At 37.4% G+C, this 18,195-nt stretch overlaps 1 long non-coding RNA gene across 3 annotated transcripts in view; it reads left to right on the top strand.

Moving 5' to 3' along the window:
* LOC111925399 (uncharacterized) overlaps positions 1 to 18,195 on the top strand; it is a 218,009-nt gene that overhangs the window by 164,659 nt on the left and 35,155 nt on the right. The window contains exons 1-2 of one of the 3 annotated variants that reach the window (XR_015288288.1): positions 1,537 to 2,681; positions 5,950 to 6,416. This is a non-coding gene — a long non-coding RNA (uncharacterized LOC111925399). Of the gene's footprint in view, positions 1 to 1,536; positions 2,682 to 5,949; positions 9,237 to 18,195 lie in introns of those variants that run through there. The other 2 variants (XR_015288285.1, XR_015288283.1) reach the window with 2 other exon arrangements.

Here is an 18,195-nt window from a genome sequence, read left to right as displayed (position 1 = left end):
TTCACTTGTATATGCCCAGCAGTCTTTTGTATCTGAAAAAAGTAGTGATATCAGGTTTAGGTTGTCCTGCAGTTTAAGGGATATTGTGAGAATGGGTCAGAACTGTTTGCTGTGTCAGTCTGCATTTCTCATGAAGCTGGAAAATATCCTCTTGGCACATGAAAGCCCCTAGGAGCGTCTCAGCAGGCGGGCAACTGGAGTGGCTCAGCTTCACAGGCATCCTGGGGGCTGCTTAGCACATCAGAGTCGAATGCTACCTCTGATAGAGAGAGGCAACAGTTGTGCCACACACTAGAACCTCTGTTTTTTTCAGTCAGTATTTGTGTGTCTCAAAGCTGGCAAAGATGCTTTTTCTGGTAGTTTCATGGCACTTTGCAGGCTGTGAGCTGTGATAGTTTTAGTAGTTGTAAATCTGGATAATTTCATAAACACATGAAGGAAAGAATGGATACAGATGAAAATCTAATGATGAACTATACAGGCAATAGTTCAATTTGTATGCTAAACTAAGTTAAATTAAATTTGATTTATTATTCCCCTCTATGTTATGCTTGTTGAGGAAATAAAACCACAATATTCTTGATGTCTCTAGTTATCTTACAAACAAGACATTAGAAGTAAAACAGAAGGAAGAACGGGAGAATGGAAAATATTGTTTATTAATATATGAACAGCTTTTTTGCAAACAGAAAATGCTGCATATTTACACCATTAGTTTTATATTCTCTTGCAGGGTAAATGCTTGACAATCGCCTTATCCTAACATACAGTCATCAGTATGATTCCCCTGCTGATGAGTTCATAGCTCAATTTATTGATATTGAAGACATAGGATAGGATACTGGATAACATAGGACAGATTTGGTAACATTTGAAAAGCTAAATTTAATCAAGCTAACATCAACTGTTTACAAATTAAGGTTAAAAGAAAATACGAGAATTCTTTTGCTTCACTTTCAACCAGATATTGCGTGGTGAATCCTGTATATACAGTCTATTCAGATATTTTGCTAAATTCACTTGGACTTGCTAGAAAAAGGCATCAGAATCTGCAGAGAGGAGAATTTATTATGGATATTACTTGGAGTGTGTCGGTTGTCCAGTTCTATTACTTTTTACTTTCATTTTACTGCTGATGAACCTCTCAATCCTTTGCATGGTGAAGAGAGCTAATGTACTCCATTACACCAGAAAAATGTAACTGACTTTTGTCTACAGACTGTCTTCAGATCTTGCTAAAGCTCATGGGAATGCAAAACAAGTAATAAGAGATCTAGAGACAAGAGAAACTATTCTTTGTTATGCTAGGAATTAGAATTTTAAAAATGGTCTAAAATGTTAATGTATTAGACATTATCCACTATTGTTTCCTGAAAGGCAAAGGAAGGAAAAAATTGAAAGTGAGTGAGCTGGGAATTTTAAGTCTTAAGAAGAGACAACTGAGGAAGGGACATCATTGATGTATACAGATAACTGAAGGGAGGGTGTCAGGAGGATGGAGTCAGGCTCTTCTTGGTGGTGCCAAGCAACAGGACAAGAGACAATGGGAAGAAACTGATGCACAAAAATTTCCACCTGAGTGAGGAAGAACTTCTTTACTGTGTGGGTGACTGAGCACTGGAACAGATTTCTCAGAGATGTTGTGGAGTATCTCTCACTGGAGATACTCAAGAACCATCTGGATGCAATCCTGTGCTCTAGGATGACCCTGTTTGAGCAGAGAGATTAGACCAGATGACCCACTGTGGTCACTTCTAACCTTACCTGTTCTGTGAACCCAGATTCACACACAGAACTGTGGTATCTGAAAGGCTCATAAAAACAATTAGAAAATCCTGAGTGCTGGGCTAAAAGCAAGAGAAAATGCAAAGTGCAAGAGTATGTCTCAAAACTCCTTTCTCTCCAGATCTCACAAACTTATCTGTTTTGAGGTATGGAGACTAAAAGCCATCCTGAGACAGACACGCTTTGACATTAGTTTTGAAAGAATGGAGCAGATCTTCCTTCTATCCATCGAGAGAGACTTATGCAATTGTGGTGTTTTCACGTTGATTGACATTTGGGGAAAGAAGTAAGAAACCACCTATGGAATTGATTTTTTTTAAAAGAAGCTGTTGGGAGCTTCTTCTGTGCCTAGGACAGGCCAAAAGCTGGCTAGTTCTGAGAACTGACAACATTTTGCACCATTTAGAAATTAGATCTGCCTCTGTGAGGTCCACATTTTAAAAACCACAAAACCGGGAACTCAATCTTGTTTTGGCTTCTAGCCTTAAAAGGTAGCTGAGCTCTGGTGGGGCTGGCCCTGCTCCACTGGGGCCTGTGCAGCCTGGGGGAGGCTGGGCCAGACCCCAGCAGTTCTCAGGTGGGGATGGAGACTGTGGGGTTGTGGCCACAGGCTGGGTCAGACCAGGGCTGCTGATATCTTGCCGACACTAAATCCTCTCCCCCTCTGGTCTGTGCCAATGGCTCCAGGCTGAGCCAGAACCATCTGCTTTCTCCGAGCTCCCCTCCAGCGGCTGCCGGGTGGGCCCAGCGCGGCCTGAAATTCAACACTGACTGCTGAGGCACTGGGCAAAATATTAACCCTTTCACTATACAAATGAGACCTGCAGACCTTGTTCCTCTCTCCAGAGAGAGAAAAGGAGTGATGGCATGTAGGAAGACATCATGAAGACACCAAGGTCAGTAAAGAAAGAGTCAAGCCTTAGATGGAAGGAGAATGAGGAGATGCTGAATGGGGCTGAAATATTCTTGAAGATGGATAATGATATACTGAAATATCTTCTTTGATTCATGAGAGAGAGTATGGGGGGGATGAAGTATTCAAACCATAGATGTGAGCAGAGGCATCTATTGATGAAGCCAAGTAGATGCTGGAGTAGCTGTGATCCCATGAGATGCTTGAACAGAGAGAGAGTAATGGAGACGCTTTTCCCCCAGGGAGAGAAGAAGAAAACCTCTGTTCTCAGAGATGATCACAGAGACAGATGAAGAGAACCTTTGCCTTTGAACGACTCATTCTTAAAACAATACCCCATGAGTTCATGGACCATGCACACACCTCTAGGAGGGCTGTGAAAATGGAAGGAATGTCATGATGCAGAACCTTTTGCCTGGGCGGCTGCTATTTGTGGAAATGAAAAACCATGAGAAAAACTGTTTATTGTGGAGAAGTCTCCATGGCATGACAAGAGAAAACTCCTCTCCCTACAAGAACTGATGAAAGTTTACGGTGTATTTGGTGCTGCTTTAACATCCCAGGTTTTGTCTCTACGTTGTCAGTTGGGAAAGGAAAAAGCTGGGCAGAGGGAGGAAAGGTGTTCTGGAAGTTTTATTCTGATGCTTCTTATTCTTGTAGTCCTGTTAAAAAAGTTTCTTTATACCTTTTAAGTTTTAAGCCTGTTTTGCCCTTCTCCTAATCCACATCTCACAGCAAGAAATGAGTAAGTGCACTGGTGATTTTAGCCAGTGCTAAAACCCACCACATTATTTGGTGCTTTGGCTGGGAAACTCAAATTGGCAAATCTAAACCACCAGAGCAATACAACCATTCTGCCAAGTGGTGTGTTTTATCTAATGATCTGTAGGAAGTGCAGAAGGGAGGAAAGTAGGGCAGGCTGTGTAGTCCAGCAATTAGGACCCTTACTTTGTGGGGAGTGAAGGTGGGGAATATTATCGGTCAGTTCTACTTTCACAATAATTTATGGAGGTTGTTCTGTAAGCATGAATCAGAATCTGGAGTTCCTTATCCCGTGTTGATGTTCCAGTTGGTGTCCCAGCTATGAGAACTTGGACTTGGTTTACTCATTCTACTTTTTTTTCTGCTAGGCCTATTACTCTTTTTCCCTCTGTTTTTCCTTTTTTTTCCCTCACTGTGAAAGACCCAGTTCAAAATAGACAAACTGATGGCCTGGTGGGTGGTGACTTTTTTCCTAAGGGATGGAAGATGAGCAAGATATGAAACCAAATTTTACCATTCTGGGTCAATATTTGAATGACCAAAATAGTATCTACTATCTACAAAGTATTTAAAATAAATATAAAAAGAAAAAAAATAAATAAATTGAGGTACATGTTTTTTTTTTTTTTATCTGTGTAAGGGCCATGCAAGATCAGTCACTACATTCCACTCTGCCTGACTCTCACTGCTGGCCATTTCCTGGCCCGTGGCCACCACTGCCCTGATCCTCTGACAGCCCATTCCCACAGCTCCCCAGTCAGGTCCTCCAAATATGTCACCACAAGGGTTAAACAGCTGGAGCAACTGGTGGATGTCTGTGCAGGAATTCCACCTGTGAGGTTTCAGGCCAGAAAGGAACAATTGTGAGTTATGTAGAGTTGTGTTGTCAAAAAATCTTCAGTGAGATGTACAATGTGTTATTCAATTTTTTAATTGACAAGAGATTGTTTGCAATCCATGCATTTTTTATATGTTATGTTCGACACATACAGTTATGTAGTGATAGCAGAGTTTTCATGTCAGACCATGAAAACAAGAGTGAGCTGGTGTACTTCTGCTCACTCTGTTTCCAGAAAGACACTAGTGTGTGTATTTGAAAATGCATGTCTGGCTTGCTGGGGTATGTGCTCTTCTGTGTGCAACATGTTTTTCTGTATATTGTCACCTTGTCAGACATTGTATCTTTACACTCCAATTTGTCCAGTCACTTGCTCTAGCTGCATCATTCAACTCAGCCTGATTTCCCTAGAGCTTCTAAATAGTTTTTGCTGTTTGGATGATGCTTAGGGACATTTAAGCACTTTACTCAATCTGAAGCCTTACCCTTTTACTAGGATGTACATTGGATTTATTATCCCTTATCCCTTTATTATCCCTTTTGCATAATAATTCTACTGGAAACAACTATACTCTGTCAGAGTTCCTCAAGAGTTCAAGAAGGTGTTAATTTGGTTTCTGTCTGTACAAAAAGTACAAAAATACAAAACCTTCTACTTTTACCCATGAAAGAAAATCTAAGGAGGAGCAACAAGTTTTAGGTTGATACAGTAATTGTTAGAACTTTTTTTCTGAGCTTAATATTTCAAATAAAAGCACCTGAGCTGTAAAAAGTGAAAAATAACATGTAGGTCAATATGCAAACAGCGAACATACATCCCAAAACAAGATTTTGTCAGTTCAATCAAGATCAGACTGACGCAAAGAGTGAAATTATCTGGGTTGAATGTTTCTTTTGCTTCTGAAGCACACAGATTCTAAATGGAAAAATACATATTTTTCTTATTCTTCTGACAGATAATTTCTTCATAGCTGCAGTGTCTCTGAGTGGGAATTTCAGTCCAAGTCAACATTCTTACATGATGCCTGCTTGTTTTCTGTAAGAAAAAAAAGAAATTGCCTTCCTGCAAAATAATTTCTGGCATGGTATTGTCATAGGATTTAATGGATTTAATATTTTTCTTTTTTTCTCTCTTGGTCAAGCAAGCTAGCTTAGTTCCTTAAGGAGTTTTTAAATCTTGCCAACATTTACTTTGCTGGGGCAATATAAAATAACATTTGATATAGGGTTATTTTTTTTGTAATTGGTGCAACCACTTTTTCTCTAGTTCAACATAATTTTCCATGAATAATTAATGTGTTCTATGTCCCTCTGGTATGAAAATTGCCTTTGATTTTGTTGGTACATTTGAAACCAAAATACATAATCTGTGTTTAATGGCATCTGGTAGAATTTCTATAATCTGGGAAATATTTTTGTATTTTTATGCCCAAAACGTAAATGGAAAAGGAATTTCTTACTTCTGTGCAAGTCAGCAGACTTTCAGGAATAAACAACTTCTAGTTTTTGGTAAACAGGAAAAATAAGGATATATTGGTGGGATTGGCCAGGAAAAAAAAGAAGACCAAACGGTACATTATCACAAATATACATCCAGAAATAAAGACATTTCTTTATTTTATTTACATTATTCTTATTTTCATCCCTGCAGATGAAAAACCTGAGAGGATTGAGAAGATGCTCTTCAGCCACCTCCTTGCCTGGACACTTCGGTATTATCTGTCGTTGCTGATTTGCTTTCTGTAGAGCCTGTCAGATTCTAACATCTCTGTTGCAGTGGGATCACACATCAAAAGACTTTTACCCTCACTTGCTGAATATTTTTGGAATTTAACAACTGCCTTTCTCTTTAAGTTTTGGTTTTGTCAGCCAGCTTCCCAAACTCTACCTTGCTGATGTAGGAAGCAAAACACCAACAGTAGCTAATCAGTCAGAGTCAGTCCTCTGTTCTGATGGCCCTCACAGCTGATAAACAGGAACCTTATATCTGGGACCACAAGTTTCTTTGGCAGAGGTGGAAGGGCTCAGCTGCAGAATCTCATAAAAGCCTTTTGCTGGCATGGAGTACCCAAGAAATTTACTCTTCGCTGCTAAATTTCAGAGACAGAGAAGCACTAGGTCAGTAATACATTGTTCTTACGCAATGTCATCTCCCTGCTCTGTGTCATCCTCTGCAGTGTCATCTCATTGCTGTATTTCCCTTGTTTATACACCAAAACCTCTTGTTTAGCCTCTTAGCTACAGCCTTACACTGGGGACTGATTTTCTGTTGGTTATGTGGCATCATTCTCAATCTGATTTCATTATCTACCCCTGCTTTCTATTACATCTGTACTGTAGGTCTCCACAACTGAACTCTGTATCTGTAATGTATTGTTCATTTCACAGTGCCTAGCTTTATGTTTTGGGAGTCCTGAAGTGCATGTTTTTCAGCTAAGCCTATCTTATGGAGTTTCTAGGCTGGCCAGTTTGAGCATCACCAGCTGTAATGTTCTCAGCATTAATAGCTTTAGAGTGAGCTTTGGCACCACTTGCAGAATTTATTTACTGTTGCCTTTTCATATTTTCTTTAGAAAAACAGTGAGTACAATTGGGTTTTAACGTAAGTTTTAATTAAATAGTGTTATCTGGGTTTTGTTTTTTGGTTTTTTTAGCTTAATAGGACCAGTGAATTGTTTAGCATACAGGATGAATGGTGCTCACCATTCATGACCAGCTATTTAATTTTTCACTTTTATCTTCTTCATTCAGTATCTGGCCTTATATTTTATTTATTTCAAATTATAAGAACATGCACTGAAGGTGGAATTATTAATTTCCTCATGGACTTTGCTTCAGTACTCAGTGTAGTGCATCATACTTTTCTCAGTGCTTCTGAAGCATGTATTTGAATATATTTCCAACAAACTCCTCTGAGGTACAATGTTATGAATATTCCTGTTGTACTAAGAAGAAACAGATACGTGGAAGTTTAGACTGCAGTTTCACAAGAAGCTAAGCTGATGCTCTTTTTGCTTTTTTTCTTTTGTTGTTTTTAACTTGTTAAACCCTTTTGTGAGTCATTTCAATTTGTTATATAGAAAACTATTTTTATTTCTTTCTTCTTGGGTAAACTTTTTACTATGTGCAGGCTTGTGCAGTGGTTTCAGGAGGAGAAGTGATTGATGGGATTGGACTGCTCCACCTGTCAAAAAAGGTGGATAGTTAGATTTGTCTACTTGTATGTCTTCCAATCTCATCCCAAGTTTAGATACAGCTTAGTAGGAGCTGCATTTATAGACATCCCTGAACTTAAGGGCCAGTTATTTCCATAAGCTGCTGCTACATATTACAACAGTTAATAGTTTGTAGAGGTGCTGTTTAAACATCTTGGTACATCCTTATGTAGTCTGAGTGCTGTTATGAATCTGTCTACATTGTTGTGTTTTGAATTATGTTTTTGAACTTTGACATTTCAAACTTTAGAATGGTACTTTTGAATAGGTGTTACTTTTCTACATAAATTTCTGCTGCAGCTGAGGGTAGCAAGGCAGTAGTAACATATTCTAAGGAGTAAATTGACTCTTCGTTATCAAGCAGAACACATATTACAGTTAAGAAAAAATAATTCTCAGCATTTTGAATCTTCCCTAGCTACCAGTTAAGAGATCTGTTTTCAGCTGCCTCATTCAAAACTTCCAAGCACAGAAGTTTTTAACACAGGCCAGGTAATGATCATTGTGGGTCCCTTCCAAGTCAGGATATTTTGTGAACCCTTGTGACAACTACAGAAGAGTTTCAGTGTATCTAGACTATACATTTAGTCACACATTTTTTTCAGCTGGCTGATATTGATGATGAAGGGGTGAAGCTGAGTCTCCTGGTGACAGTAAGATTGCTTTGAGGACTACAGTCTACTTCTGTTCCTTTCAGTTGGGAGAATTAGTTCAGGTGTCTCTCGCATGCTACTGAGCACAGTAACATGGCTAATATCACGGCCAAAGCTCTCTAGGGAGCCGTGCTGTGCTGTTGAAAGTCACCAACTAGAACAGTCTGATCTTCTCTCTTACAAATCACAGGAACTCGTCACAGTGAGTTCACAAAATCAATTGACAGTATGCTTTAGCTGTGGATGACTTTCTAGAGATAGGTCAGCTGTGAAGACTGCACTGTTAATTACCCATGATGAAAAGTGAAATCAGCTTAAGTGATTTCCTTAGCACCACCCAGGATCTTTTTAGAAGGTGCTAGAATGGGATCTGCTTTTCCAGAGGACGCAAAGCTACAGCAATTGTATGTAAATTCTTCCAGATTCTTTTTTTTCACTTTTGCTTTCTAATTCTTACAAAGGAGCAGGAGCTCTAAAAATGGAAGCTTTTTTTGTGATCTTTACTTTTTCTTACAATGTACTTATCTTATGCTGAGAGGGCCCTTCAAAGAAAAATAGCCTGCAATCATAACAAAAGCTGTATTTGTTATTGTCCCTATCCTGCTGAAGTAGGTAGATGTTATCTTGAGTGCTTGGTTTATTGCATCTCATTTTGCACTGTGTAAAAGTACAGTTTCTAAGGGAGTTGCCAGCCAACCAGAAAAATCTCTTTATAAAAGATCCTGGACAAGCCAATGGATTTCTATACACTTAAAGTCTGGTTTTTATTTCCTACATGAATAAAACTTAATGAAAGTGAAAATATTTTAGATAATATCTATATTTTTAAATGGTTGTAAGACCTAGCCTTATATAAAAAAATGCTTGCACTGCTTCAAATAAGATGGTGATACCTGCTCTCAGATGGGAGAGGGCAAGTTTTTAGTTTTGTGCAAATGGTATGTGGAATTATTGGCAGCTTCTGTTTCTTTAGTGTTCAAGAACCAAATTCAAGGTTTCCAAAACTTGTAGCAGGAAAATATGTTTAATCCAAAGAACAAAAATTGCATAAACATGGCTGTTCTCACAAATGTTTCCTTGTCCTGCTGCATACTTTCTTTTTAGTGTGAGCTTCCCAGCACAGTGTTTGGGAATACCAAGTTCCCTCTATTATGCTCAACACAGGAGGACATGACTAAGGAATTACATATCCTCTCAAGTGAAATTTGACTAACTAATGAAGGGAAATGAAGCAGAGATATTAAGTCCCTATGGCCCTACATCCTCCCTTATCATGAAGGATCCTTTAAACCAGTGTTGTGTGAAATGCTTTTAGCTGGTGGATATCTCAAGAGAAAATTTTGTAGACTTGTACAAGAGAGTTTCAAGAGTTCATTGGATAAGATCAATATAGGTTATTCATTGTAAAAATAATAAGCCTAATCTGGAAATACTTATTTGGTACCTATTAGAAGCGAAGAATTACCTATTAGCTTGTGAATAACCTTTTAATTTTCTCTTAAGTTCTCCTGCACATGTTTATCCCGAGTTATTGCTTGTCAAGCTCTGTGGCCACATGGGCAGTCAGGGATCTCCCTACTGAGGGCCATTGTACAGGCACAGAATGAGTCTTGTGCTTGTGTCTTGGACTGCCAGACTTGGTAGCACATTGGGATCCTTCCCTGATGGGAAGGGAATGGCAAGAGAGAGAAAAAGCTTCAAACATTTTACAAAGGGTTATTGAGTTTTGGTAGGAATGGATCTTCCCAAGGGAAGAGCTGCCATTGATTTTAGTTAGAGACTTAGCTGCATTAGCTACTGTAAAACTTCCTGTTGAGATTATCACCAGCTAAAGGTCATCAGAGCTGACACTGACTAAAAGGATACGTGTTGGCTGGAGAGGATATTTGGATTTTGTTCATTTATTTATTGTGTGTATATTTGTATACACCAAATATAATCCCCTCCCCCCTGGGGTTGTTACCTCCTCCTGCCCTCGCAAGATAAATATTTATATTTTTCTCTGGAATATGCCAAAGTCTTCCAGAAGTATATTACTAATGCAGCTCCTGTTTTTTATATGTTGTTTACTCTTCTCTTATCTTCTTCATGTAAGGAGAGTTGGTTTGTTTTTTTTGTAGTAGGTTTCATTTTGACACAAGTCCTTTAGAAAACAAATATCCTGCTGCGTCTTTCAGGTAGGATACATCAAAGAAGACACTTTGCATTTAAAAGACAGTGAAGTTTGCAAAAGTTCTTAGTTATTTTCAGATTTAACGTCAGAGGTTTAAACCTGCCCTGGAGAAAGCTCAAAAAAGCAAAAGTTATATAATTTTGTGGTAGAAAGTGTCTTTTCACCTGGAGAGTGTAAAATTGAAAAAAAAGAATAATAAAAAAATCCTACTGTAAAATATCAGCTTTTTCCTTCTGGCTATTGATGTTGTTTCGTATTTCTATCCAGTTAAGTACCCTACAGAGTACACTTTTCAGAAAGTTGGGAAGATGTGAATGGTAGTCTGAAAAAATTGAAAAATTACAAGTGTAATATACAGCACCATTGCTAGGAAGCTGTACAAGTACTTGTCAGAGACTCAGATCAATCCTTTTAAGAGTGATTTCTGTAAAGGTTCATGTTACATAGGTAGCTAAATCAAACCAGTTAATTTGATTTATGCAAAACATTTGTGGAGTTTGAGGCCTGTAAATTGACAGAGTAGAGGAAAAAAAAGGAGACTGGAGAAGTGATAAGCAGGAACCATATGTTTTAGATTAAGAGTGTGGATTTTTTTATCTGGTAAAGAAATTTAGACCCAACTGTAAAATTTGCCTGTGGACTGGAATTTTTTTGGCTACCATACGTGTGAGGAGTCCACAAAAGACAAAATTAAACATATACTGAATTCATATTCATGCACAGAAAGAGAGGCTACATTTTAATTTAGAAAACACTAAGGAGTAGCTTGTGCACATTATTGGTATTGGGTAAAGAGGAAGAAAGCAATACCTGAAAATTACCTTTTGGTCAACCTGGCCATTAAAATGACACCTCTGTTGCTTTTCTGATAAAAACAGTAGTTTAGTGGGATTATGACAAAAAGGAAATGTATATTCCTGCATATTATTGTATTGTTACTGGGTTTCTTTTAATTGCAAATGACTTCTTGTACAACATAATTTATGAATAGGTATCTATATAAAACCCAGTGTTTTATTCTAATAAGCAATGATCTGACTTTCTTGCTCCGATGAATAGAAGACTTGCTCTCTGTTAGAAGACTGTAGTGACTGCTGCTAATATTTATCCACTCCAGTTTTCTCAGAACTGTAAATACAGGGCATGATATCTGCTTAAGTCATGATTTGGTTAATTAATCTCTTCTTCATAACTTTCAGTGTCAGTGACAGTGATATTAGTAGTTGAACTTTGTTACTCTATTTACCATTTCATTTCCTCTCTGTCTCTCTTTTCTTATGTCTTTCTGAGTCTCCTCCCTTAAACACTCCTCTCCTAAATTCAAATGCTATTTCTTAGCACTGATTCTTTGATATAATGTGTATAATATGACCTATGTGTATAATATGTGTATAATGTGACCTAGTTATGAATTAGTAATCAGAATTCAGAATGTTCCTGTTTGTTCACCTAGTCTCCAGATGCAATGCAAAGTCTGCCAAGAGGACTAGATTAAATCCCTAGGATTCCATTTGATTTTCCACTGTCAGTGGGCATTCTCTATAGCCACAAGCCATACTTTTGGTTTTCAGTTCCAGTTAAAAAGGACACACCTTCTTTTCTTTCTGCTTAGTTTGTAAGACAATTAAATGTTAATGGAGAAGAAATTTTTCCTGAAAATTAATTTTTGCAATTATTCCAAAAGAACACCACTGGCCTTCTGCATCAAACCTAGGATAACTTTGTTAGCAATACAGGGTGGACCTGGAAGGTACTAATCAAACTCTTCCATTCAACAGATGTGCATGGTGGAAGATAGCAACCTGAAAAAGCTCTTAACTCTACTTAAACTCCTTTACTACACAGTATATGGGTTTTTGTTCTGCCGTATTTATCAGAGCATGTGGTCAGAATTAGACATATGTTTAGGTTCCTAGTTCAGTGAAAATCGGTTTCAGTATGTTTTTTAGGTATGATGGGAGGTTTAATGAGAGGCAGAATATGGTCACTTCAGTCATATAACTAGATTATAGCTCAGGACTGTCAGTGGTCATTACAAGTTTGGAAAGGTCTCTTTCACAGAGCTATGAATTACCAGCTTGTGCTTTCCATCTCTTTTCTACTTTCTTTTAAATTAATGATCTATGTTGGAGCATTAATGGTATTGTTAGTAAAATATGATACAGAGAAATCTTGTCTTTTTGGGAACTGCATAGATTCTGGGGGCTAATAGTGGAGGGCTGATTTTTTTTTCTTCTAGGTATTTCTGAGGAATGGATGCTGGTCTGCTCTCTTGTGGAAACCTCTAGAAGAATGTTCACTAAAATATAATGTAGCTAAATACCTGGCTTTTAGGAATTTAATTCTCTGATTGTTTTTTTTTTCCTTCCACATTCCTTCCAAATCTGTTTTCCCCAATTCCATATTTTAGATTTGTATTTTCTTTTCTTTTTGATTGAATTCAGTTTAGGCTTGAGTTTCCCTGTTCTTCCTTGTTTCCAAACTTATGTGTGTTTTTGTTTTGTTTTGTTTTTTGATGAGAGAAAAGAATGCTGGAACATACTCAAAAGGGCATTTTCTTTGCCACCTCCTCTGACTATGTACATTCTTTGATAAGTACGAAAGAAAACCTACAGAATGTCCATGGCATGTAAAATGTACCCTTTGAATGAATCATTTTCAGCAGCCTTGATGAAGTGGGAGATGTTCTGATTGGAACTGGAACCATCCACCTACTTCTGTTCATTACATCGACGCTGCTCTGTTCTCTTCTCTGAACTCTGAGAGTTACTTATCCACCCACATAGTTAATCTACAGAAACCATTCTCAAAGGTTTGTTCCTTACCCTATAATCTTTTATACTTTCTACTCTTTGTGTCATCAGCTAATTTAGACTATTTTTTAAATTAAGTAATATATGTTAAACCATATCAATATAGGGTTTGACTTGAAGCTGTAAAATTCTGAAAATTCATATTTAAGTAAATATATATATTACAACAAACATTTTATAAATAAAACATAAATATATAAATAATATATATAAGTGCTATATAAATAAATAAAATATAGCTTACTGTGAGAGATTATAATTAGGTTTTTAATTGCATATTTAATATTTCAATTATTAGAAAAATTTATTTCTTACTATATTTTTATTATAAAATGGTTTAATTCATTTTAGAAAAAAATAGTTAATAGTCTTTAATCTCTAGGGTATTTTAATCTCTCTAGGGTATTTCTTTCCATTTGGTAAAGGCAATGAAATGAATTATCATTAACAATTTCAGAGCAGAAGAATATTAGATGTGCTTTTCAGAGAAAAAAAGTGTGAGATCTCCTATATGTGACATGTTTTGTATTGGCTTTTTGGTGGGTCTCTCCTTCTTTTCCCTGTTCTCTCTTAATTTTTAAAGCAAGTTTTCACCTAAAAAAAATTGCAGCATATCAGATGTTCACATACTCTCACTTGCAACAAATCTTGTAGTTGAAGTTTTCACAGTTGCTGGGAATTACATGTGTTACCCAGCTCTCCTGCACTCTGCAGCTGTGCCTGCTCAGGAGTTGTGCTTCTGTCCCTGCTTCCCATCTACATAACACATCCAGTCCCCAGGGTCAGCTCATTCTACCTGGAGTTGGTTCATTGCAGCAGGCAGTACAACGTATTATAAACCAAATTCCTTACCCCAAAAAAACTAAGTAAAACAACCTGCCCTAATAGTAAGAGAAGGAAATTATTCCTGGACTTCATCCTGTGATGGTTGTGTTGCTCATACTCCTTATTTAGCAAATAGGGTGTTTCTGCATGTAGCACATGAGCGGGTTATGGATGAACAGACAGTCCCCAACAAAAGTTGTGATGAAGGATATAAGCCTCTGGCATAATTTAGTGATTGATGATTTGTGTATGCTTCATGCAAAGGGCCCCTTTTACATTCCCTTTCCCAGGTGTTTTGGTTGATGGATGCATTTTACTGAGATGGATGCAGATTTGTTAAAGCACTCTTTTACTCTTTCAGCCCTTTCATGTGGTGTAGAAGGTTGAGAGAATAGATTAATACATTCTCTGCTTTCTAATTCACTGTTTTATCAGAAAGAAAATGTACCTACATGAGTTTTCCCAAGATCTAAATAAACAGTTTGACAGCAAAAGTTGTGGACAGCTAAGCACATCTGGAAGTTAAGTACATTAATTGTAAACCCAGTCCTATAACAGCATTCAATCTGTCCTATGCATGTGCCAAAGTCTTCCCTCTTCCCTTGCTCATGCTTTCATAATTCATGGCTGTAATTCACCTGGGGGTTGCTGGTGCTCTGTCAACATTTAATTGCTCTAATTACTTAATTATCTGCTCTGGTGAAGTGGTAAAGCCTTGACATTTCACATTTTCCCTAGGAATATGCATCTGTGGGATATATCAGTCTCTATATTTGGTAAATACAGTGAAATATAACTCAGTTAATCCAGTCTGTTGGTTGCAAAGTATACATTGCTATTGATTCCTTACACTGGGCTACTGAGCCCCTTGTTTTCTCAGCCTGTAGATATTTGTGAGAGGTTTCCTCTTTAAAATGAATCTACTTAGTTCTAAATTTGGTGGTGAGACAGGAAGTCTAAAAAGGATGTGTCGAGTGATATTTTTGCAGGCTAATCCAATTAAATTGGAAGTCACTTTATAGTGGGTTGCTTTGAATGACAAGGGAGAAGCATGGCCTCATCAAGCAAGAAAATTATCTTGTTTACAGATACTGATGTTCAGAGATCATTGTGGCAACTGCTAAGTGACACTTCAGGAAGAACTGTAATGAATTATGTATTTAAAACTTTGGCTTTAAAAAAAATGACAGAAAAGCATTTTTCTGCAATAAGTAAGCTTTTGTTTCTATGTTGTGGATTTTTCTTGCAGAAGTAGAAGCTTCAGTCAAGCTAAACTTTTGTGTAGTACATGTTTCTGTAGTAAAGAACAATGGAAAAATTGAGGATCCTAAATGCTATTTACTGTTAAGAATTATTTCATAAATGCATCTTTTGTTTTTTTTTTTTTCACTTCTCTGGGAAAGAAAATGTTCAATGTTTGTGCAAATGTTTTTTCATAGCTGGGTGATTCCAGTTGATTAATGGAAGGTACTAAAGAAATATTATTTATGAGCTATTCCTTCAGTTTTTGAAATAAAATTACTCCTGAAAGGCTAGAGAAAGCTTTGTGTTAGCTTTACTGTAGAAATGAAAAGACAGGGAGAATATAGTGCAGTTCTACTAATAGCAGTTAAATAATGCCTGTGCTCTTACTGTAATGGGACAACTACTGCCAATTTTCTGTTTTCTTTCACTGGATGAAAAGAATTTTATTTCATCAAGAGGATTTATTTGAATGAATGCATTAAGGGAATGGGGTAGAAAGAACACTGCTTTTTAAGAAGAAGGATCATATACAAGCCCTGTTCAGCTCCTTGGAGAATTTCAGTAGCTGTAACTACCGGGATTCATGGGACCAAGTCAATAAACTCCTGAAGATCAATATCTCTCTCTCCCTCCTTCCCTCTTTACCTCCATATGTAAAGAGGCAGCATGCCTGTTGTAATACTAATCACGCAATTTTGCCTCATGTTAGTGCCCTGTGTCATTCAGAGAAACATCATTCTTGTACTGATGATCACCATAACAAAGCTACAGGAGCAGGAAGAAAGCTGCTTGTTGTGAGGGTTTAGTGTAGAAGGTCTGCTGTTTGTTTGGACAAGAGAATTCAAATATCAGAACAAGTAATGCCAGAGAAGAAGCTGGAAAACATGAAATCCAGCAGCCTTCATCTGATCATACTGTTGGTATTTAGGCCCAAGGAGCATGTTTCTTGATGTCAGTATAATTTTCAGTGTCTCACTAAGCAAGTGTGCTTTCTTGATAAAGCTCTGGGCTGGGATTGGCAAATGTGCACCTGAAGATTATCTAAGGCATTGGGACTTTTGCTGAAAGTCACTTATCACCAGTCTATGCCGTATTTTTTTAAAAGTTACTAAGGCTTTGTGTAATGACATATGATTTGCCTTCCAAAGACAGTATTTACATATGAAAAGTCTATATTGAGATGTAGAAATTGCTATTTCTACAATTTATTACATTTTAAAAAGTACCTTTAAAAAAATAGTTAATTCTACAGTATGTTCCTGCTTTAAAGCTAGGATTTGTTGAGAGACACAAAGATGATAAAGACATATTTTTGGCATTTTTACTTCTAGACTGGTGAACCTAGAAGTTCTTTTAAGTTCCCTGCTAGATCAGGGCAAGTTTTACTCAACATCTGTTCTCATCTTCTCTACCCTTTTATTTTTTGTGGGTAAATGGCTCATGTGCTTCCTTCCCAGCTTTTTCTCCTGAACCAGTTGGGGGAGCGACTACTGAAATTTGCTTTCTAGAGGAGACCCCTTTGGGAAGTTCCCTCCGAAATACATCCCAAACCAGGACACATACATAGCTGGAGTTTGGTTCTATGGCACAGTCAAGCCAATGAGACTCTTTGTGACTTCTGAAGGTCGTGATCTTACCATATTGTCCTCCTACTACAATCCCTTTGCAAATACAGATTCTTACCTGATCCCATATGAAGCCAATTACAGGAATTTATGTCAGCACAAAACTGTTCAAGTTTTCTTGTAGTTACTCTTTCTTCTGGTTCATCGTCTGAAATTGGCTAATCCTTGGAATCCATTGGAAACTGTAGCCCACCAAGGGAAAAAAAAAATGCATGGAAAAGCAGTGAGCTCCATTTCTACATTAATTTTGTGGCAAGGTCTGTGAAGGAAAATAATAATAATATAATAATAAAAATAAAAAAAGTTATTGAGTACCATTCCATATTTTTTAAACAAGATAAAGAAAATTTGTACATTTTTTTGTGTGTGTGTTTGTGCTTGCTCTTTGAAGTGAAACCTATGTTAGAATATCTTTTTAAATAACCTAGAAGCAAACTGAAGATCAGCAAACTTGTTGTTGAGAGTATAGCAGGCTATGCACAAGCTTTAGACGGTATGTTTTTCAACAAGCTTTACTAAGGCACTTTTTCCTTTGACCTGCCTCAATTCAGTCTTCTCATTCCACTGTCTGGAAATGGTTTGGAAGGATGCAGAGTTATTGGTTCTTTCTGATGCTGTGTTGCTGTAAGTGAACTGCATAATACAAACACGTGTATCTGCATTTGATGGAACAGTGGCATTAATGATATCAACAGCAGCACTGTGCTCTTTGCATCGTTCCCTTCTGCCAGGTGTGGAAGAGGAGGAGGAGGAGGAGAAGACAGTCTGTCACAGGCTGGTTTCTCCAAAAGAAGAGACTGTGAGGAAAAGTGGTAGGGCTTCCTACACAACCTGATCCATTTTCTCATGGTGCCTACTCCCACACTGCCTGCTGTGTTCTTATTAGGAGCTGTCTGCTCATTTCCAGTATGTGTCTAATTCCTTAGAGGACCCTATTAAAATGCATGGGTCATGCAAAACCAAATTTAGTAACACTCTAAAAACAGGATGAGTGCTAAAGTGAAGGATCCTTCTTTCATACTGTATACCAGGTAAACTCAAAATGTGGCACAGCAGACTACTTTTTTTTCAAATAATCAGAAACCATTTTCTCTGAGCCCAGTAACACTGTACACCCTGAGAGGATCCACAGAAGTATTTTTTTTTGAAACAAGATAAAGTTCTTGATCCCTACTCATTATCACAGAACCATATTTTTCCCTCATAAACTAACCAAATATAAGATGTTCCTTGATAACAGGATTAGTTTTAAAAAAATATTAAAAATATTTTGACTGATGGGGAATGTGTGATTGCCAATGGGAATAATTTCTCTTGTGCTGAGTGCAGTAATAATAAATTTCACTGT

This window comes from Cyanistes caeruleus, chromosome 1 (assembly GCF_971803275.1).
Source record: "Cyanistes caeruleus chromosome 1, bCyaCae1.hap1.1, whole genome shotgun sequence".
NCBI classification, from domain to species: domain Eukaryota; kingdom Metazoa; phylum Chordata; class Aves; order Passeriformes; family Paridae; genus Cyanistes; species Cyanistes caeruleus.
Note: the sequence above shows the minus strand (reverse complement) of the source record. Positions and strands in the feature narration are given on the sequence as shown.